Source organism: Peromyscus eremicus, chromosome 10 (genome assembly GCF_949786415.1).
Source record: "Peromyscus eremicus chromosome 10, PerEre_H2_v1, whole genome shotgun sequence".
Classification (NCBI taxonomy): domain Eukaryota; kingdom Metazoa; phylum Chordata; class Mammalia; order Rodentia; family Cricetidae; genus Peromyscus; species Peromyscus eremicus.
In genome coordinates this window covers 49,918,654-49,941,685 of record NC_081426.1, presented here as the reverse complement: position 1 = coordinate 49,941,685, position 23,032 = coordinate 49,918,654, and the positions used below count along the sequence as shown (strand labels likewise).

The 23,032-nt window shown below is 33.1% G+C and overlaps 1 long non-coding RNA gene across 1 annotated transcript in view; it reads right to left on the bottom strand.

Moving 5' to 3' along the window:
• The window catches only part of LOC131920645 (uncharacterized), a 31,338-nt gene that overhangs the window by 5,403 nt on the left and 2,903 nt on the right, over positions 1–23,032 (bottom strand). Inside the window, exon 2 of the long non-coding RNA XR_009381740.1 lies at positions 19,005–19,166. This is a non-coding gene — a long non-coding RNA (uncharacterized LOC131920645). The remainder of the gene's footprint in view (positions 1–19,004; positions 19,167–23,032) is intronic.

Below are 23,032 nucleotides of genomic sequence, written 5' to 3'. Positions count from 1 at the left end.
TGCGCCTTTCCTGGAACTCGCTTTGGAGATCAGGCTGGTCTTGAACTCACAAAGATCCTCCTGCCTCTGCCTCCCAAATGCTGGGATTAAAGGCATGCACCACCACCACCCAGCTAGAGACATGTTTTCTAATCCAAGTAAGAAGTCTTAGCTGTATGAATGTGCTTTGTCATATGTATTGTCTGGTATTCAGAATTCAAAGAAATCCCATCTCACCCTCTTCTTACAAACATAAATTTTCTACCATTCACCTCATTAAAAGAAAACTGTGAAATGAAGACAGAGTGTGTATTGTGTGAACATTTTATTAAATGGAAACAAAGTATCTATGAAAAACAACATATTTAATGATTTTACATGTATTAATGTATCTCAAGAATAAATGTTACTGGTTTAAAAGTAATCATAGCATCAAGTATTGTATAAAGACATTTCTTTATGTGAAAAGATGCATGGTCCATGCAAATATTTTTATTTAGTTAGAAAATCTTACCTTTAAAAATGTTTTTAACAAAAATGAAAAAAGAAATTTTATTGTGACCCAAAGACCTCAGAAGTAGTGAATACAGATTTGATTTGATTTTTTAAATTGAGAACACAGGCTGGCAAGATTCAGGGAAAGAAACATAAATTAAGTAAGTCAATTTTGTTGGAAGCAGTACCTTTGACAGATTCATGACAAGATGGAAGAATAATTTTGGGGTTGAACAGTAGGTTGAAAGATTAATGATAAGAAATATAAAAATCATTTTTATTGGTTGATGCAGGGCTGAGAGATTTGTGACTTAAAAATTTGTTTTCTTTTCTTTTTCGTTTTTAATCTGAGGATGTAATCAGAAGTTTTAAAAACAGATCTCTTTAATTTTCCATAGTATTTTTTTCCTGGAACCTTTACCTTATTATTTTGAGAGAGATAAAGTCAACTCTCAGTTTCCCCTGCACTAAGATTTTGCAATAAAAATCTTTCATAAGAAAGATGTTTACATGTGCAGTTTTAGGGATGCATGGCATTCTGTTTATGTCAGAGGGAAACATGCAGAGATTATAGGAGGCACATGTCAACCAAAGGTCGATATTTGTGCATATTATATTTATCCACAATTATGGTCTTCTCGCTTCTTTATAGGAGAACAAGTAAGTATGCAATTACTGAGTGTACTTTTTTTTCTGTCATACACTGGTGGTAATTTCTTCTCAGTTAAATTTTTGAGCGATATTCATACCAACATTTCCTGACATAAATGCATATAATTTTGGTCCCATTATCTTAATTACTTTATTTACACATGTCCCCTACATAAAGCCAACTAAATCTAAATTTATCTTAATAAACATTCTATTAATTCTACATTTCACAAAAATGTCTTGGAAGTTTTGATGTTATTTGCTTTACTTTCCTTCTTTCGAAATGTTACTTATCTGTTGAGGTCTGCAGCAAGTTCCAGCTCTTCATTTGTCTTTCCCCAAACCATCTCATTTATGTCTATCTGGACACTCACCTGAATTGCTTTACTACTGACCATCATGTGGTATAAAATTAATTTCCTGCCTTGATTGATAACGGCTATTTTTCAATATAAATGTTTCTTGATAAAGAAACTAAACCAATCCCAAACAGGGAGACCTGAATCTACTTGAATTAACGCTATATACAATGGCAAGTAGCAAGTTCATCTATCTTGGTTGATTTGTTATGAAAATTTATTCATTGATCATTCAATTTAAAGGGAAATAACTACATATTTCACTAATAACAGTTCTGGCAACATAACAGAAATCACACCTGGCAAGGCATGATGCCATAGTTAGAAAGGTGCCACATTTCAGGTAAACATGGAAATTTAATGACTATATATGATATTTATGAACTAAATTAAACTGAAACAAAAGGGATAGTGAGAAAGTCTTCTTGAATGAAATAGCCAAAGCAAAGTAAAGCAGTTTCATTCCCAGAGGTCAAATAAAAAAGACTCATTCCTAATGTGTAGTGGGACTTTCCTTGAGAGTTTCATGAACTAGACATCAGTCCCACCTCGGCATCAACATTCAAAAACTGCTGAAAGGTTAGTAAAAGAACCGGAATCAAATCTCCATGGAATGATTGGAGTATGAAAAGGAAGCCTGTCCATGTTTCTTTCAGTATTCTTTTCTGATGTCAGAAAAGAAAGGAGTTTTGGAAGACGTGCCATGACTTTAGGAATGTAAGAATTACACACTTGGAAGTCAAGACCAAAGGGAGAAAATTTTTGCTTACATATCTCAAGGGTTTGGTGTTCTGTCAGTGATCCCTGTAGCTCACAGTAAGGAACATGAGGAGACAGGAACACGAGAGGTCTGTGCTGTACCAAATATATCTAGTTACTGGATTGCAGTAGCTGTATATGACTATCTGGGTTATTGAAAGAAGAAATCTTTGTATACTGTTTAAAAGGGAAACAAGCAGTGAAACCATCCACGACCAAAGAAACCAGTGCATCAGAGCGATGACTGAAGGGAAAGCCCAGAGTCTGAAGAGTATCCACATGTTACTGGAGCCCCTTAAATGCAGTCTACAAATTTAAAAGTAGTTTAGTAAATAATCCCAAATATATTAAAAAATTCATAAAGAAACTATTATGCTTAACATATCAGGCAGTTTGGACTTGAATTCATCTCTGTGTGGCATGCTGTTTTTCATGATTTTTTTTAATAGTAACAAAGTTCAAGTTTCATGTGTCCAAAAAGAATATAGATCACTTAGTTTTTCAGTATTTTCCCATCATCATTTCAGTTATAAAAGAAAAAAAAATTATTGACTTCTAACATTTATCTATTTGAATTGAGAACAGCATAATCAGTAGTAAACTCATAAAAATAGTAAAATATTTTCTTAGCAGTTTCTCTTATACTAAAAGTAAAGTACTTCCCCCCGTGTTAAATGTATAAAGACAATAGTAAAACTTATAATTTATATGAATTGGAAAGTTGCATATGCATATATAAATTCCAAGCTACATAGGCAGCATGCATGATAAGGTTAATGACTATTATTAGACTTTGTTATATGCAATATGATAATTAAGGCTGATAACACATCTATAAAGTGTATCTACTGCCAAGAAAGGAAAGCTAGATCCCAAAGGAACCACTCTGGAGTCCGTTTGTCTACTACTATTCCTTGTTTAGCTTCTAATAGATCAGTGTTTTTTGCATGGCTTCTGGAGCTTGTGGTAAAGAGTAACTGTTTTTGAATTGGGAATATGATGCTTCCATCTCAGTGTAAAGACTAACCAGTATAAATTAACAAATAAAAGGGTCAAAATGGAGCTGCATCAAAATAAAACATCATACAATCTAATAATTTAATTTAGGCTTTGGTGAATAAAAATTGGAATTGTCCAGATGCAGATAGATATATCTTTCAACATGTAATGTATTATCTTGTGCATTGGTCTGAATATGGTGATTTTAGGTCTCTAATATGAGCTATAGTGAAAAAAAATAAGTGTGTACTGTCTTGGAGAAGATGAATATCATAAATAAAAGCAGTAACTTCTTGCATCAAATAGATACTTATACCAGAGATGTTTGTTCCTTTATTAGTAACTTCCAGTTATACCTGGAAGGACACTGCACCAGCAACCCTATTCTGAGAGTCATAGCTCACATGCCTTCCCTCCTGGACCATTTCTCCCATAATATCATCACTTATGAAATAGAAGTAGTGGCCAAGAAGAATTCAGAGAAAGGCTGTACATGAAAAAGACAGAGAAAGAAAAGTGTTATGTGTGGTCATAAATAAAATGTAGATCCAGCTCAATGTGACAAGATGAGATAAATGAGTGTGAAGTATAGCACAAAGTAATAAAAGAAGTATTGAAGAGTGAGCAGCCAAGTAAGTTTGCAAAGGGAACAAAAGAAAAAAGTGGAGACCAGTGTGAAATATACCAGATAAATCAAATGAGTTTAGAATGGCTTTTGCTGAGTCGTAAACTGAAGCTTACATTGTCATTCAAAACTCCACTGGGGAATACGACTGTTCCGTTGCAGAACAATGAAGCAGACTAACATTAAGCTCTGCATCAAGTGGAAACAAACAAACAAAAATTGAAGCTTGTTATATTTACCCCAGCCACATAATCGATATTGATACAGAGTTTGAAGCATTTGTTTCAATTCCACCTACTTTATGTCTCTCACATATTTTGTGATAATTTCTGGAATGAGGACTTCCTGTTTTTCCTGATTGTATTTGGAATTTATCATAATTTTGAATTTGTATTCTTATATGTCTATTTTTTCAGACATTCTTACTGTGATTCCATCCACTTTCTTCTATATTTATATTACTCTCCCCAACTAAACCCCCCTCTTTTTCCGTTTCTCCTTTCAGATCACTTATACCCTGCTTTTCACCTCCATAATATTCCTTCTCCCATGCCATCCTGCAATAGTCCCTTTATACTTTACTTGTTATTCTAGTTACTTCTGGTTATGTGCTTACATCTGAAGATTTGCAGCTTGGAGCCAACAAAGAAAGATCATGCAAAGTTATCTTTCCACAACTGGATTACATAAACCAGTATGATCTTTTCTAATTCTATCTATTACCTGCAAATTTCATGAATTCTTTTTCTTATGCATGAATAGTATTCCATAAATGTATATGTACTACATTTTCATTCATTGATGAAAGGACATCATTTTGTTCCTACTTTTTAGTGCTGTGAATAGAGCATTAATGATCATGATTGAGCACGTATTGGTTGAGTAGGATATTGATGATTTGGGACACATGCTGAAACATGGTATAGCTAGGTGATATGGAAGATCTACTTTTACCTTTTTGAGGATCCTACATACTGATATACAGAGTATCTGAACAGGTTTGCAATCCCATCAACAGTGTAGAGCATTTCCATATCTCCATATCCTGTCCACTATTTATTTTAAATTGTTTTGTTGAACTTTGCTATGCTGACTGATGTTAGATGATATAACGATGTTGCTTTGATTTACATTTTCCTACATGCTTCAAACAGTGAGCATCTTTTGAAATAATTTTAGCCATTTTTATTTCTTTATTTGAGAACTTCCTGTTCAGATTCCAGCCCATTTTTTCAATGAGTGTTTGTTTGTTTGTTCTTTGTATTATCTGAATATTATCATATTTCAGATGTATAGCTAGAAAAGATTTTTTCCCATTATGTGGGCTTTTCCTTCTATCCATTGATTGTTTCCCTTTCGCTATGTAATGTTTATAGTTTTTGATGTACTGGTCTCAATTTCTGGGTAAATGAAATCCTTTTCAGAGAGATGTTTCCTCATCTGTATCTTAGGGTGTTGCCCTATTATATATGTTTATGTATATGCATGAGTCTTATTCCATTCTTGTACATGGGGGCATCCAGTTTTCCTAGCACTACTTGTTTAAGACGCACTCTTTTCTCAAGTATATGTGTTTGACCTCTTTGCCAAATATCAGATGGCTATAGTTATGCACACACATATCTGAGTCTTCTCTTTTGTTGCATTGATCTACATGCCCACTTTTATTTTTATACTTTGTGACATGGCCATGTTGTTTTTAAAACTATAGCCCTCTAATAAAACTTGGAATCTGGTTAGGTAGTCCTTCCATCATTGGCCTTTTTGCTCAAGATTGCTTTGCTTATCCATGTTCTTTTGTGCTTCCATATTAATTTTAAAATACTTGTTTTTTATTGTTCTGAATATCATCATAGAGTTCATGATTGGTATTGAATTGAGTATGAAAACTGATTCTGATATATAGTCATCTTCACAATATTAATTCAGCTAATCCAAAAGCATTGTAGGTCTTTCTGTCTTCTGCTATTTTCCACAATAATCATCCTCAAAGATTTGTTTTTATTGTTGAAGTTTTTCTATTCCATGGTTATATTTATTCTTTGAAGTTTTATTTTTCTAAGATATTGTGAAAGGGAATGTTTCCATGATATCTTTCTCAGAATTTATATTATTTGTATGTAAAAAGACTGCTGAATTTCTAGGTTGTTTTTAAATTCTGCCACTTTACTGATAGTGTTGATCATTTCTAGAAAGCTTTTTTATGGCAAATTTGAATCTCTTATTCAGAATATCATATCATCTGCAAATAGAGATAATTTTATTTCTTCTTTTCCATTTTAATTTCCTTCTACTGGTTTTCCCCAAAAACTTGAAAGTAAGGCACTGTTGATGAAGACATCGAATCATATACCTTAGACATATGATTAGAAGAAAATGATCAAGAACTGACTTGGAAGCCTCCTCTCTGGGGACTAACTCTCACAGTTTCTAGAATCTCTATGAAAGCTACCAACAAAGACAAACAATTCATAGTCCTACCCAGATAGAAAGTCTACAAACAATAGCAATGACCAGCACAGAAACAAATACTCAGGGATGTATAATGGAGCTTATAATGGGGACAATTAATATCTGTCTCATTGGAATTAAGGGCCACTCAATTTGTGTGAATTTATGTCTGGTCCTGTAAACCCAACCAAGTACCTATGGCTGGTAAGATCACAAAGTCTAGAGGAGAACCTAATACTCCCACTATCCAAACCCAGCACAATTTCTAATTGTATACTAAATACTCATTATCATACACATAGGTGCACAGATAATTGTAGCTAGCATTTCTCATCATAGAAGTTTCTTTTTTTGGTAAACAGGAGAAAATTACAGAAATCTACAACTACTTAAAATGCATAGAACTGACAATGGGGTCATCCACAACACACACCCTATACTCATGTCTCAGGGCACATCCCATGACAGAGGGTAAAATGATCACAAACAGGAGGACAAGAGAGTTTGCTACAAGATAGTTATTTCTATATATTTCTGAGAAACTATACCGATGAAATATCAACAATATGGTTGTCTAAATAAGACCAGCACAATGACAATGTTAACTAACATGTCAATGGCATTGGAGAGAGAAGTTTTACCAGAAAGGATACTTCTATGAAGAATCACGAGACATTAAAGGCTGCTAGAGAGGGGGAGAATCATCTCTCTCTAGAGGTGTGCCCACAGTTCTGTTAACCATTCTCAATATGTCATTCCTTAAAGCATACATAAGATTAGTACTAAATGGACTCAGCATATTACACACACACACACACACACACACACACACACACACACACACACAAACACACACACACATACACACATGCATGTACCCACACACTCATGCACAAGAACACACATAGGCATATGAACACACACAAATAAAATGAATAATTATTTTCAAGGTGATTTAAGGGCTGGGAAGAGAGTTCCAGTTGTTCAGAGTGATTACTTTTTTTCCACAGGTCTCAGGACCAAATTTACTCCAGATTTCCCATAACTCTAGCTCCAGAATATCTGATGCCCTCTCCTAGACTCCCCCAAATACACATAGCAGACATACAGAAACACATACACCTAATTAAAATAACAATGAATCTTTACATTTAAGATTTTCTTTTATTTTTAAGAATTTCATAAGAGTTCAGTATTTTATATCATTAAATAATTCACTTTCCTCATTCCAAATCATTATTTTCACCTCTCTCTAACTCATAACCTCTACTTAATAGATTATATTATATATCAATATGCTATTAATATAAATTTATGCAGATTAATACACATACATATCCTACTAAACCCATCCAGTGATGATAGTATGTATATAGGTTTAAGTTGATCACTTAGGATTGAATGATTTATCAGAGAACTTGTCCCTGGGTCATCCTGATTCTCCAAATCTCAGCAATAGTCGGTTGCCTCTAGCCATTTTTTAAAAAAGATTTATTTGTGTATATGGGTGTATTGCCTGCATGTATATTTCTGCATCATTCGAATGCATTGACCACAAAGGTGAGAATAGGTCAGAGCCTCCCACTCTAGAATCCTAGAGAGTTATAGACTCTACATGATTGCTGAGAATTGAACTTCAGTCAGTGCTCTTAACTGCTGAGTAATCTACCCAGTTCCTACCTCTAGCTCTTAATCTACTGGTTAAGAAATTCTGACTATCCATATCTGCATGCTGACTGGTAAGGTCATTCATTATAGAAACCTTGTTTATGAAAATGTATTGTTGAGATTTCATGGATGTAGTGTCTTTGTCGTGTCTTGTGTCTGTGTTCTAATTTAAAAATATAACATTTAAAATGCCATGTCCTAATCTTTTTTATTGAGGATTAATTTTATTGATATTGTATCAATTTTCAAATTATAGTTTCAGCATGCATGCTCTAGTAGTTTACATAAAGTTAAATACACATAGATTAAGTTTACAGTTTGGAATGCCTTAATGTGCTCATAGGTCATGAGTCTACTAACACAGAGAGGGTAATCCTCACATTCCCCGTGCTTATTTACCATTTAACTATCTTCCCCCAGAGGCAGTAACAATTCTCTTTCTAGACTGAATTGAAGTGCAAAAATTAGAAGCTGAACATATTGGGAGTGTGAAGATGATGTTGAAAAGTTCATCTGTGTTTTCTCTTTTCTGCTTTATATTTTATAAATCTTTCTTCACAGCCAATTACATCTAAAGAGAGAAATAGGGAATGAACATATTTTAATTTGGCTGCTTCCAGCTATGCATTGCAATTCATCAAAAAGACAACATGAGAGAAATACAAAGAATGTTCTAGCAGGACTGTAAAGCACTGGTGACCATCTATAGCTGCTTAATGTCATGTACTCATGCCTTACTGAAAGTGGAGAATATGATGTATGGGAGCTCAACCCCAGTATAATCAAAATAAACCTTTCTTCCACAGGCCCTTCAGAGACCAGAGTCTATCTTAAAAGAAATTACTATACCTAAAATGCATTGTTCCCTGCAGGCCCCATGTCCTAATCTTTACTGTGATGCCCTTACATGTTATTCTAACATAGGAAAATAGAGTGTGTTAAAATGACTAACTTTCCCTAGGACTCTATCTCAGTTGTACTTTATTGTCTCTTAAAAGATCAGTAAAACTCTTTTGAGTTAAATACAGATGAAGTGAAACTTTTTTTTAATAATAGTAACTGGTCCAGGAAATTGAAGAGCATATAAAAACTTAAAATACTAAATGTTTGTATTAAATATTAGATTCTAGGTACAGTGAATTACAAGTGTTGTATTTGTTTCTGTTTTAATTTTCATTATTGTTCTAGTTACCTTATTATTTATGAATACATTTAAAAGCTCAGAGTTGCAGGTCAGTATCAGTTCGGGGTACCCTTCTGTGAACAAGGGAACTTTAGGTCCTTGACTCAACCCACTAAATGTGCTAGCCTATGCTAACTAACAGGAAGAAGACATAAAATACCCCCGAAGTCAGTGCTTCTCTCTTTGAAATCTACCTGCAGCATTCTGTGGATTTTTATCATCCCTATAAATATTCCTTTTGCTAAGGGGTGGTGACTTAAAGAATAGAATGTGGTAGGACATCACATAAACAAGTGTTTATTTTAGTGTCTGTGTTCTGACTTAGAAATGTAAGTTTGGCAGAATAATGGCAAGAGAGAGCAGATCAATTAGGGAGTTATTTTAGAAATTGAAGTATGGAGTTATGAATATAAATGTACCATGTTTAAAAATATCACCACAGAGCAGAAGGAAAAAACCCACAGAAATAAAGATGTTTTCTGAGTTAAAATTCAGAGCTGTGTTGGAATGAATGTGATGGTCCTAGATGGTGAAAAGAAGTTAGGGAAGGAAGAGAGGGCAAGAAGGGTAAAACGTTTTCCATTCATTTGGATATTAGGATGTATCTATTAACATTAATTAAGAAGTAGGAAAAACAGGATTTTTGAAAGTGGGAAAAATGTTCTGAATCCATATATTCTAAAAGAGCAGTCTAACACAAGATTTGTTAGGGAAACCCCAGGAACCCACAAGGATGACCCCAACTAAGATTACTAGCAATGGTGGAGAGGGTGACTGAATTAGCCTTCTGCTGTAGTCAGATTGGTGACTACCCTAATTATCATCATAAAACCTACATCCAGTGACTGATGGAAGCAGATGCAGAGACCCTTAGCAAAGCACTTGCCTAAGCTTCTGGACTTCAGTCAAAGAGAGGGAGGAGGGGTTATAGGAGCAAGGCTGGTGAAGATCCTGTTGGGGAAAACCACAGAGACAGCTGATCCAACCTAGTGGGAGCTCATGGACTCTGGATTGACAGCTGTGGAACCTGCATGAACTAGGGCCTCTGAATGTGGGTGATAGTTGTGTGGCTTGATCCGCTTGTGGGGCCCCTGGCAGGGGAGCTAGGACTTATCCCAGGTTCATGAACTGGCTTTATAGAGATAATTTTCCTATGGTGGGATACCATGCTCAGCCGGGATCCAGGGGAAGGGGGCTTAGTCCTGTCCCAACTTGGTATACCAACCTGTGTTGACTACCCAAGAGAGGCCTTACCCACTATGAGGAATGATTGGGGGTGGGGGGAGATGAGGAAAGCTGGTAAAGGGCGGGGGCACTGTGGTTGGTATGTAAAGTGAAAAATAAATAAATAAAATAAAATGTTAAAAAAAAGGACAAGCATTTGTGTGTGCTTTTAAAAATTCTACTGATAATTTATGATTAATAAACCCTGATGCATTTTATTCTCTCTTGTCACCAATAATGAGAAGAGTAAAGAAAGTTATTCAACATTCATTACCAGATTTCTGTTCCAAATCAAATGTTAATGATTTTAGAAAATAAAATTAATGTAAAAACCTTGAGTTTTTATAAGTCATTGTTATATAATCTATATTAGATCAAAGACAGTTATATGAACTCACTTTTTATTGTATATTCTAACATGCTTGGACAAATGTGATGTTTCTCAAAGAGTTGAAGTTTGCTGGGTGGTGGTGGCACACGCCTTTAATCCCAGCACTCAGGAGGCAGAGCCAGGTGGATCTCCATGAGTTCAAGGCCAGCCTGGGCTACCAAGTGAGTTCCAGGAAAGGAGCAAAGCTACACAGAAAAATTCTGTCTTGAAAAACAAAACAAAACAAAACAAAAATTGTAAACCACAATTTGTTACAGACAGAAATAAACTATTACATTGATCTATTAGAGCTGTTACTTTTTTTCCTATAAAAATCCAATATATTATTCTGATAAATTAGCTATATAGTTAAGCAAGTGTTTGACACATGATTTCCTTTGCTGATATAAGCTTAGGTACAACTAAGGAAGCAAAATATTTTCTTGAATTATCTACTGTAAAGCTGATGGAATATTTCATTATCCATCCATCCATCTGTCCTTCGGGTCACCCTACATATCAGTACTATTGTAATGTTTTATCAATACAGTTCTAGCAGCTAGTCTCTGAAATAAGTCATATCCACATTTAAAATTATTTAAATTTAATATTATAAACAAAATGCAAGCTAACATTTCTATAGCATTTGTATGCTTTCATAATTACTACAGATGTTGATAGAAATTTTCACTTGAAGCTTTTGGTTTATCAAAGTTATAGTATAAATGTTACCTAATAGCAATAAGTCAGGAAACTTGTGTCCAAGTGTGGGGGCTTGTTTGCTAGTGTTGAAAAAACACAAATATGTTACTTAAGAAAAACTTCAGTTCATATCTCCTAAATATAATGTCTGTGGTTTTACAGTAGTATATTTTCAAAAATGTATTTGAATTTAAACAGACAAAGGTAAATATTCGTTATGAGCATTTGAGTAATTTAGCAATATCCCCTGAATTTTCTTTTGCTTTTTAAAGAATACAAATATTACCATCTCATTTTTAAATTAAATATGGTAGTTTTTCATAAATTAACTTGTTTACCTTTAGCATAAAATATAATTAATTCAGATCAATGTGAAAATATACAAAAAATTGAGCATTAGCATTTATATAATATATTTCACCCCATTTAAAATATTGGTGGAAAAGAACCTTCTAAAACTTATTGGAATCATTTTGAATAGTAGAGAGACGTCTAATCACAAAAAAACATTCTACTTAAATATTTTTTAATTACCTTGAATGGAAATGTATGCTATATGTATGTACTCAATACCTTGGTTATGTAGTCTCTCAACAAATTGGGGTAAAAGAGTAAGGTTTAGGTTTAATTAATGGCATTTTCAATCATTAGAATAGATTAGTGAATAATAGGTGAAACTGACCTTCATTTTCAATACACTCATGAGTCACTAAGTGATCAGACACTGAAAGATTTTGTCTCTTCATAATTCAGGTTCTTTCCCTTCACTTTTTTTTCAATAGGGAATTCAGTCACAAACTTGAGATGTGTTGCATGTGTGCTTCACTCATGGTTTCTTTAGGGTCCCCTCTTTGTTTTTGTGTCTAACCTCATAAGAGCAAGGAATTATTGCGAGGAGTAGCCCAAACCTAAAGGCTTCGCTTTATTTCAGGCCATTCCACTACTTCTTTGAAGTGATATTTTTAGAAATATTGAAAAGATAATATTTTAACATAGTCTGTTTGTGTGCAGGTGTGTATGTGTGTGTGTATGTGTGTGTGTCTGCGCACATGAACCTTTGTGGACTAAGATTAAATTGATTTTCCTGTTTGCTTCTTTTTTGTTGTTGGTGGTGGTTCTTACAGACTGGGTTTCTCTGTGTAGAACTGGATGACCTGAAATTCTCTCTGTAGACCAGGTTGGTCTCAAACTCAGAGATCCAACTGCCTGTGACTCACAAGTCTGGGATTAAAGGCAAGATGTTTACTGGGTCAGTGAGATGCTGAAAGGACAGAACCAACTCCTGAAAAGTTGTGCTATAATCTCTGCATAGGCGCTGTGATGAGCATGCATGATTTCACCAGAGAAATGGAGAGGAGGGGGCTAGAGGAAGGAGAGGAAAAGAGGGAGAGATGGGGCGAGATTCTCTTTACCTGTAAAGCTGCTTATAAATGAATAGCGTTTTGTAGAAAAGAGTGAATTTTATGCCATTACCCTAGTAAATATGCCATATGTGTTCCTTGACACCAGACACTCAAACCCAATGTAAAGAGATTCACAAGGATGTTCATGGTTAAAAAATTCCCTCTAAACCCAGATGTGAATTGTTGTAGAGAACACTTAGCATTTCCTCTTTTGTTTAGATCATGCCAGAAAAAGTTGAACTGTTTATGCCTCATATGCTTCAGTAGCTGGTCATGGCTTACACTGTTTAACCATGTCCTTTTATAAATACAGACACATCTAATTAATTTCTGTCTTCTGTATCTGTCCACTTTCTGGTAGAATTATCAGTTCTTTAAAAATTCCATACACTGTATTTTGATGATATTCACCTTCACCTTCTCTCAGCTATGCCTAGTCTTAAGAGAAAATTACATATTTAGGACCTACACCCTGTAAACTGAATTGTGCTATATAATTTAAAGGTTTGACAAAAACTCATTTAGAAGTTTGTTTACATTTTAAAAATTCATTTTACAAAATTATTTCTACAAATAGTGTTGATTGATCTGTTTCCCTTCTAAAAGCAAAGATATGTATAATCTCACCCAGTATTTCTGTTTATTGTCAGAATTTTAATTATAAGTTTTGCTTTTTATTAAACATATATTTGTTTTTAAATTTTAAAAACTTAAATAAAATATAATTTTAATGTCAAAAATATTTAACCTCCATTATTGAACTAGCTAGATGTCTGTGGATGTAAACATATTCAACTTTAAGTACAGCCATTATTGGGAAGCATTTAAAAATGGCAGGGAGCCAATAATATACTCAACAATGTTGGTTTTTAAAATTAAACTATCCACCAAGTAGATTAGAATAGATAAATTATACAATTATATAGTACTGTTGCCCGTCTGGAAATAGAGTTTCATTAAAGAAATTCATATGGATAGGAATTGAAACATAAAAACTTAAAAAGCCTTTAGTCAAGTTAGATTATGGAATTATATAGAAATATCTCAATAAAGTAACTATGTGCTTTACATTTTCTGTATAAAATTTGTTGTTATGTTCACTATTAAATGAAAAAACAGGCAAGTTTAAAAATCATTTTCATTATAATATTCAAACAAAACACAGCTAATTCTTTTTATATAAAATTTTTAATGTGTACCATCTGTGAGATAAGTGTGACATATAATCATATACAATATACTCATGTTAAAGTGAAAACATGAGGTTTTACTTAAATTAAATACTAGATTTCACAGATGTCTCTTAATGTTAATTGTCAGGAGAGTAAAAGAAAACAAATCTCTCTACAAATAGACATTAACAGTTTGATGCAATGCTAAGTGTAAATATATGTAATACATTCCTTGTAATCATATTATTACAAATATAATTTCACCAGAAAAAGATACTAAGGTGTGAAAATTTTGCTAACTTATCATCAAAATAACCATTAATAAATTCTTAGAAAAAACTCATCATATGACTTTTAGGTGAATACAAAGAAATTATTTATTTGATTCATTTTCATTTTTATTCATATGTTTCAAGACTGAGATAGGTAATTCATCTCAGTGAGGAAAATTGAGACTTTTTGAATATCTTTTAAAAAGCATGAGATCAAGGACACTCCAGGGAAGACGCTGTGTAGCTGCAGAGTTTTTTTCTCCAGGTCCCACCAAGCCCCAGCAGTTCCTTAGCCCACTTATAAAATAAAAATATAGATGCTTATATTATTTAAACTGCTTGGCCATTAGCTCAGGCCTATCATTGTCTAGGTCTTACTCTTATATTTAGCCCATTTTTATTAATCTATACTTTGCCACATGGCTTGTGGCTTACTGGTACCTTACATCTTCCTTGTCCTGGGGTGGCTGCAGTCTCCCCCATTGCCTTCCTAATCCCTCAATCCTCCTCTCTGTTAGTCCTGCCTACACTTCCTGCCTGGCTACAGACTAATCAGTATTTATTTATATATTGTGATATCCACAGCAACCCTGTGCTCAGATGTAGTTTATAAATGAAAATCAGACCCCATTTTTTTTAAGAGATTAAAACAACATGGAGTTGGTGGGTAGAGACGTTAGGGGAAGATCTAGGATGAGTTAGAGTGTGGAAAATATTAAGATCAAAATATACTGTGCAGAATTTTCAAAGAATAAAGAAAAATACTCAAGATAAAATAAATGAATATAATGACAGTTTGGGTATTCACTGCCTCCCCATGGGAAGCCTTATCTTCTTGTAGGAGGGAATGGGCGGTTGGTTGGGGGGAACAGGCTGGAGGGGCAGGAGGAGGGAAGAGGGGGATCTGTGATTAGTATGTAAAATAAATAAAAATTTTCTTAATAAAAAATCATGGAACAATGAAGAAAAATAAATGAATATAAATAATAAGTAAATAAATGAGAAAAGTGAAACGAACTAAAATAGAAAATAATTGGAAAGAAAGAGGGGACATCAATGTAAGATAATGTGGAACACAAATCATTAACATGAAGAATATACATGATGTTGAAAATGTATATTTATGAAATGTATGAAAATGTCACAATGAGGCTTATTATTTTACAAAGCAATAAGCCCTCATTTGAAGAAAAAAATAACATTTTATCTATCCTTGAAGAGGTATAGAGGTATTTGAATATTTATGATAGACGAAGTAAATAATCAACTCAGAACTTAAACGAATGTCCCCAGACAGAAAAATATGTATAAGTGTTTATTAGAGAGAAATGGAATTAAACACTATATAATAAGAGATTCTTTCCATTTACAATGTATACTGAGAGCACTTGGCAGTTAAGAAATGTGTTTCTATTTCATACTTAGTTCCTGTTTCTTGTTTTATTTCTTTTCTTGTTGTTGAGACTCGAACTCAACCTGACCTGGAACTTGCGGCAAACCCCTTGCTTAGTATCCCAAGTGCTGATATTATTGCAAAAGTTACCATATGTACATAATCTTTTTCAGTTTTTGAAAAAGAAAATATCTTTCCATAAAATATATCGTTGTCAATCAGGTAATCAGTAGTCCATAATACCAACTATAGGATTTTCTGTACCAACTCTGGTAGCATACATAAAGAAAAAATTTACAACGTGTGAGAACTATCCCATTTATAAAATATTCCAAAATTAGGTATGGAATAATTCTGGGAAATAAGTAGAGCAATTAAAAAACAAAATTTTTTACTTGAAAATTGACTTTTTTGCTCATATACTTTATAATAATTAATAAATTACAATATTATGAATGAGTAAAGAAGGTAAATCTATGAAATTAATTGAAAAGTGTTGATATCTTTCAATGAATTCATTCTCTTTACATGTAATGCTCTGGATCAGGTAATATTGAGTTGCATGATGCCCTAGGTTAGTTATTAGGACTGTGAAGAAAGATATAGAATGATCACTGTAGTGACTTACCATCATCATTGGTAGGTGAATGGCTCTGTTAACAACAGCTCTGCACCTGTGAGATAGCCTGAGGACCACTGTGGAAGATTTAGGCTAAAGGAAACAGTCTGGATAGCATTAGAGAAACACACACACACACACACACACACACACACACACACACACACTGTGGAGAAGAGATAAGGTGAACTTGTACAAACAATATCAGAGAAATAATTAGAAAAACATAAGTATCTTTTCTGATACATTGATCTCCACATTCTTTATTTACATATAATCATAAATGTCTCTTTGGGCAAGGCATAGTACTCCTCACTTTTCCTTATAAAACCTCCAATTTAGGTATCCTATTCTCTTATTTATATGTTTGATGTTATAGCTTTGATCCTTTGTTTTTGGAGGTACAGAATTATATCCCTAGGACCTGGATATCGTAGTTCCTTGGCTTTTTTTACTAGCTCTACACTATAAATTTCTAAATGAAAACCAAACCCATTTTACATGAGAATCAGATAATGATTCCACTATTCCAAACTAAGTTGTACTTTAAGGGGATTCCAAACAAGCTCCTTTCTTGCCTCCATTGTGATGAATCTTTTTCCTCTTTTTTCGGTTTCGTTATTGTTGGCTTACTTCACTTCATTTCACATGACTTTTCTGGAATCAGAGAACTGTTTTATACTATCCATGCTTTACAAAGATTTGCATATTTGGATTCTTTCATGCCTCAGTCCTTCATACTAAGGTTTTGCTCATTTGCCTCTTCAACAAGTATCTTAACTCCATTCAGCCTATCCTAAAAGGCCTTCTGCTTCTTATGCCCAGTGATTCTCCACACACACTCTTGGTATTTGTGTGTGTGTGTGTGTGTGTGTGTGTGTGTGTGTGTGTGTGCATGTGTGTGCAAGCCAAAGAACAACACTGACATTTATTTATTCCTTAGATTCTCTCTCTCTCTCTCCCTCCCTCCCTCCCTCCCTCTCCCTCTCCCTCTACACAAGAGTGTTTCCCTATCCTAAAACATGGCAGTCAGGATAAATTTTCTGGTCAATAATAATATCCCAAAGGGCTCAAAGATGTATATCTCCCTGTTTCTCATCTCTGAATACTGGGTACTGAAATTTCAACATTATGTAACAATAATATAATATATGCTAATATATATGTTTATAAACATATATATCACGTATGCATACATTGTAGCAGTAAATATGATAGACAATAAAGTAAGTTGTAACTTCATTCCTCAAGAGTGAAAATTTTATGAATGAATTATAAAATTTCATGAATAAAATTTAATGTGCAGTGGGAAAGGAAGATGAATGTTACATACACATGCAGGTAAGAAAAGGCAAGAACTAGAAGGACGTAAGATAAGACACAAATTTCAGAAGGCAGGTACAAAACTTTCAAAGTCACAAATAAGTTACCATATTCATTGTGATGATTTTGCAGATTTATACATATTTAATACTTACCAAAATAACTCAGCATATATGAAGCTTAAACTAAAACAGTTAAAGTCCAGTAAATCTATTTTTGATAATAAACCATTAAAATTAAAAACACAGTGATGTTAAAAATAAGAGCCTTGCTATCAAAAGCCAGACCAAATTAAATTTCTGAATTTATAAGAGTAAAGCACCACCCTTTGAATTTTGCTAGAATAATAGAGAAACTAATTATTTTAATTTTAGTTGATTCATACAGGGACAGTAAAATTAATCATAAAAAACCTAACACTGAAATATCAACCTTTTTACCTTGGAGAAAATAAAAAATGATAACATCAATTCAGTTAATTAGATGTAACTAATAGATAAATAGAACAGCACAATTAAATAACTGTGTGTTAAAATAACATGCTTGGAAAATCAGTTCAAATAATTAATACAAACTATTTGATTACAATATAAATTTTGAAAGGTCATGCCAATACATTAGGAACACAAAAATGATGAACCTATCGTAAGAGTGTAAACAAAGAATCAAAATAAGAGTCGTAGAAAATACATCTATTCATACAGAAATTGAAATGAGTACATCAGCCACTTCTTCCTATGTTAAAACATATAGGATCCACAAAAGATAATTGAACAAAAAGTTCATTATTAACAAAGCACTTGTATTTCTACGGATCATGAATTAATTCCAAAATATACAATGTGTTAGAAGATTTAATTATTGCTATAATCAAATATTGCTTAAATATAAATATAATTGCAAAGTAAAATTAGAGAAAAAATATAAAATATCCCACAGCAATGAAGAATCGAAGCATATAGAGAAATTGAATTTTCAAATTAATTGTTTAACATATTTAATGACACTCCAATAAAATTTCTGTATTGTATTTTTGTTGATTTTGCAAACTAGAAAACATATGCATACTAATTTATGAAGTAAACAGTAGAGAAAGAAATGTTATCTAAGAGATAAATCATTTCAAAAATACATTAGATTAGGATTTCCTTCTGCCTCTCTCTCTTACACACACCCATGAACACCCACATTTCTTAATGAATACACACATTTCTTAATCAAAATGATTCCTTATTTGTAAAGTAAAGAATGTCTTATTTTCACATTATTGACAAGAAATATGAGAATATTTTGTCTTATTTTCATTATATATAAGAATTCTGGGAACCTAGCAGTTAATTTGAATATATGCACATACCTTGTATATTCATAGGACATCTATGTTAGGTAGACATTTCCTTCCTCAAAAATTAGCTAGCATTGAACATGTAGTTTAATATCCAAATAATTGTGACTTCTTTGATGATTTCTCAATACTTTTATCTCACTCTTTTTTCTTCATTCTCTGTAACAGAGGTTTCTTGAAGATAAGGAAAAGTAGAAAAATCCATTGAATACCTAATTCCTTTCTTTTTTATTATGCTTTAGCTAGATTTATTCAGATAAGTAAAAGCAACTATACCAAGTATTCAGGTTTCTTGTAAAAATTTCACGATAACATTTTTGAAAGACAAAAACACAAATCTGCCATGCAGTTGAGTCCTAAAAGTATATTCTCCTTAATATTATCTTGCAACAATTAGCATTCTTAGGGTTAAATGATTATTATCTCCTAGAGTTGATTTTCTTCTTTTTCTGGGTGGAAACTTGTATCATACCACATTACCATGCTATAATTCAGATAAAGCGTATCCCACAATATTTTACAGTCCATTGCCAATTCTCCTTCCAGAACCTAAATATGTATGTTTTAGACACGATCACTTTATTAGCACCTGTCGCAAAAGCGTTAACTCATACAGTATATACTCTTCATAATATTCTCATAATTGTGTGGAACATCTTGCAAAACAATATTATAAAACTTATTATATTATGCTATATAGGGTAGATTAAAATGTTATCTTACTCCTAAACTATATATTCCTTAAGAAAGGATATACAATAGCTTTTATTTTTGTATTGCCAATACTCATCCATCAGAATGCTCAGTACATTTACTGAATAGAGGAATACTGCTATAAAATAATTCTTAGTCTGGATAAAAAAGAAATTGCTAAAAGCCTATGAACATTTGAGTAAGGCGTTATATCATCGACTTGTTTTATTCATAATAGATAAAACTATTCAGTGCCATTTAAAATATATCTATAATGATTTATAATTCCTTTAGAAAATTGGAAAAATGTAACCGTTCCTACTAAATTTCATGTCCTCAGGCATGTATGTAAAGAGATATATGCATATATTTATTGTCTTTGGTATTTTGTTAAGAAAACTTCAAATTTAAAACAAAGTTATTATTTATAGATTAAATGCTGAAAAACTATATTTTAAACTCTTGTAATAAGCAACAATCTTTGATTGGATAGAAAAAGTTAAGACATTATTCAGACTTACCGTGTATATTGAATTCTCATCTTAACTATGGAATACTTCTCTACTGAAACCTCTCCTATTGACTGCATTACCCATGTTGGTTTCTAAACCACTTCAATGAGAGCTTTTGTTGGTATAGGTTAAGAAGTATCTGATTGCTAATTGGCAGGACTACGAAAGTCTAGACTTATTGACAAAACTTCAAAATGAGCAAAGAATAATTCATATATAATGAAATTTACTACTTCATGAAAATAAATATTTCATCTTAAAATCAATTTTAAAAAATAGCTTGAATCAGGAAGTTTTTTTTATGAGATTCTCCTAGTAATGTCAAAAGCTGCACATATAAAGTTTCACTAACATTTCTGCCTAAATATGAGCTGAACAAGGACCACCAGAGACATGCAAAAGTGAATGGGGGAAGCTCACAAGGCCTCAACCTTACACAAAGAATTAGAGGCAAATATGGAATGTTGAGAGCATAAGAAATAGTATCATCAAGAAAGAACACATCAACATGTTTTCCAATTCCAAATGGTCATCCTGAAATCATACATGCTCATAACAATAAATAGACGAAGCAATGGTATCTTTAGGAATATATATGTATATACATATATGCTTATAATAACAATTATCAAAAAATAGGCCATGAATTTGAGTGGAAGATGGGAAGCATATATGTCAAGGCTTAGAGGGAGGAAATGAAAAGGAGAGATAATGTAATTATATTATAATGTTAGAAATAATTGGAAAAAGGAAGTTTGGAATTACATGAATCAACAGATACAAATATTTAACCATCAAAATGAAATAATAATCTAATAAATCTTATGTTGGCATTGAATGTCAAAAGAAGACTTGTTTAACATATATATGTGTGTGTGTGTGTGTGTATACATTTTAGTAATCTGTTAAATGATGCCACAAAGTCTGAAATAATATTGAACATTAATATACTATTTGTTGATATTAAGTTACGGAAAAAGACAGCTGTTTGACATTTTTGTTTGTTTCTGTATTGTAGTTACAGCATTTCTCTCTTCCCTTTCCTTTCTCCAAACCATCTCAAATGCTCCTCCTGTATCTCCTTCAAATTCATGACCTCTTTTTGTGTCAATGATTATTGCATGCATTTATATATTTGCATATACATATATAATTAGACTTTTAACAACTATATGTTTCTAAATCTTAGAATCCTACGGTCAACTTTAATTCATTAATATAGAGAACACTACAAAACATTGTAAGTTATTATTCCTTAGAAAATTATACAGGACAACAATGTTTTCCAGTCATTCCCTTAAACATTAGTTAAATACAAAATCAAGCATCTAATCTGGAAATCTACATTGATAAAAAAAATCTAGCATTTATTATTTTAATATATCTCATTCAATGTCTATACACCTGACCTTTGGGGTACTGAATTCCCATGCTCACAGTTTTGAATAGCTTTTGTGGTTTTTAGTTACACAAATGAAATAGCTGACTGGAACTTTATATTAAGGTATTTCATTATATTTATTAAACAATAGATAAGTTACTACTACAAATTTCATCGATGGCCTTAGATTTGATTAGATTCACTCAAACCCATTGTGTTCATATTTTCTACTTTCTTCTAATGGGTTTGATTATTAGGACAGCTTTGCTTTATTTCATTTCCTAGTCAATAAAATAATCTATTAGAGAAAATGAGAATAATTTAAATCTGTTTTATTTTTATGGAGGTCAATTTTACAGGAACTTCCAGTTATGTTTTCACTTTTAAAAAACCAGAGTAAACAAACCAGGAATGTGATTCATACTATTAACTACGGTCATGTTCTATTTCATTGTATGTAATTTCTTTCTTTTCACTTTTTAACTGAAAAACTTCTTCTCTCATGCAATACAACCCAACCACAGTTCTCCCTTACTCTGCTCCTCCCAACTTCTCTTCCCCCCTTCTCTCCCAGATCCACCACTTCTCTATTTCCTTCAGAAAAGTATAGGCCTCCAAGAAACAACAACAAAACAGGACAAAACAACACACAATAAGACAAGGTACCAGCCCTCATATTGAGGCTGGACAAGTCAACCCAATAGGAGGAAGAGAATCCCAAGGGCAGGCAAAATAGTTAGAGACACACAGCTCTCCTGTAAGGAGTCCCACCAAACACCAAGCTAATAACCATAATACATACGCAGAGAACTTGGTGCAGACCCATGTAGTTCCTGTACTTGCTGCTTCCCTGTGAGCCTCGCCCATGTGAGCCTTGCTTAGTTGATTCCATGGGCCATGTTCTCCTGTGTCCTACATAAACATATGTTTTAAATAACAACTTTACTTATTACTTCCTGATATTAAGCCCTAGGGACAACTTCTTTACACTAAGTAACAAAATGTCTTTTGTGGTGATATATTGTGTCCCCCCAATCTAATGTGCACCCTAATAAAGCTTATCTGAGGATCTGAAGAAAAAAGCCAGTGTGGTGATATTTTATTTGTATATTAATAAATAAAGTTTGCCTAGAGGACATAGATAGCCAGCCATAAACAAAAGTCAGGTGGTGGTAGCACAAGCCCTTAAATCGGATCACATGGCAAGCAGAGTCTCTGTGCGCTCAAGGACACAGCCAAGCGTGGTGACACACGTCTTTAATCCCAGTACCCTAGAGTCCTGGAGGTCTATACAGACAGGCAGTGATGAGGAAGTGAGGTGACTGGGCTAAGAGCCAATGAGAAGGCAGAACAGCAAGGCAATAAAGGCACAGATTAGACAGGAAGAAGCTGGTTCTCTTGGGAAGCTACAGCAGCATGGTGAGCTAAGGTTGGCTGGTGACTTACTGTTTCTC